Here is an 824-nt window from a genome sequence, read left to right as displayed (position 1 = left end):
CATGGTGTCTCTTAACTCCCCAGGTGGCTTCTCCCTTGAAGTGTCAGATTAAAGCAGGACTTTCACATTAGCTTTAACCATTTGCAACCTAGAGGGGTTCAGAAAATGAATGACCCATGGGTCAAACAGGAGCAAAATGTATTTATTTCCTTTTCTCTATTCTACTTCTGATAGACTTCATATGATGTAATAGTTTGTTTATTTAGAATTTATTCAATAGATTTTACTTATTTATTTATTTTTGTACTTAGTACCAGGTCTACAGGGTGTCACTGCACAGACTGGACTCATAGTGATCCTCCTGTTTTCAGCCTCCCAGGTGCTAGGATTACAGGCGTGTGCCACCATGCCCAGTCTCAATTGCCATCCCAGTGTGCCCCTGGGGATGGGTATGGGGATCGAACCCCCAGCCCCTGTGTCTGCCTAAGCAGGAGATTTAATATGCTGGGCAATCTGGCCATCCTGATGTAATAGTTTATAGGGTCTCCAAGAAGACAGTCTTCAGATAAAATGATGCATCACAATTGGAACCAAGAGGTCCAAGCTCTGTTGAGAACCTCCCATGTGAGTACTCTGGAATATCCTTCCTCTCTCATCTTATTCTGCCCTCAGATGACCGTGTTTCCTAAGAATGAATAGCAAAAGTGAACAAAAGCCCTTGACTCGGGCTCTGTGCTTTTTTACATTTCTCTTGAGATAAGTGTCTTCCAATTTCTTGCACTTCCTTGAATATAATTTTTACAAATCACTCATTGAAAATTGTTCTTTAAATTGACTCATATCCATAAATAGAAGCCCAGTGTCAATTATACGACATAGAATAT

This window comes from Octodon degus, unplaced genomic scaffold (genome assembly GCF_000260255.1).
Source record: "Octodon degus isolate 3935 unplaced genomic scaffold, OctDeg1.0 scaffold01808, whole genome shotgun sequence".
NCBI classification, from domain to species: Eukaryota; Metazoa; Chordata; class Mammalia; order Rodentia; family Octodontidae; genus Octodon; species Octodon degus.
The sequence above is the reverse complement of the archived record's forward strand: the minus strand, read 5'-3'. Positions refer to the sequence as shown.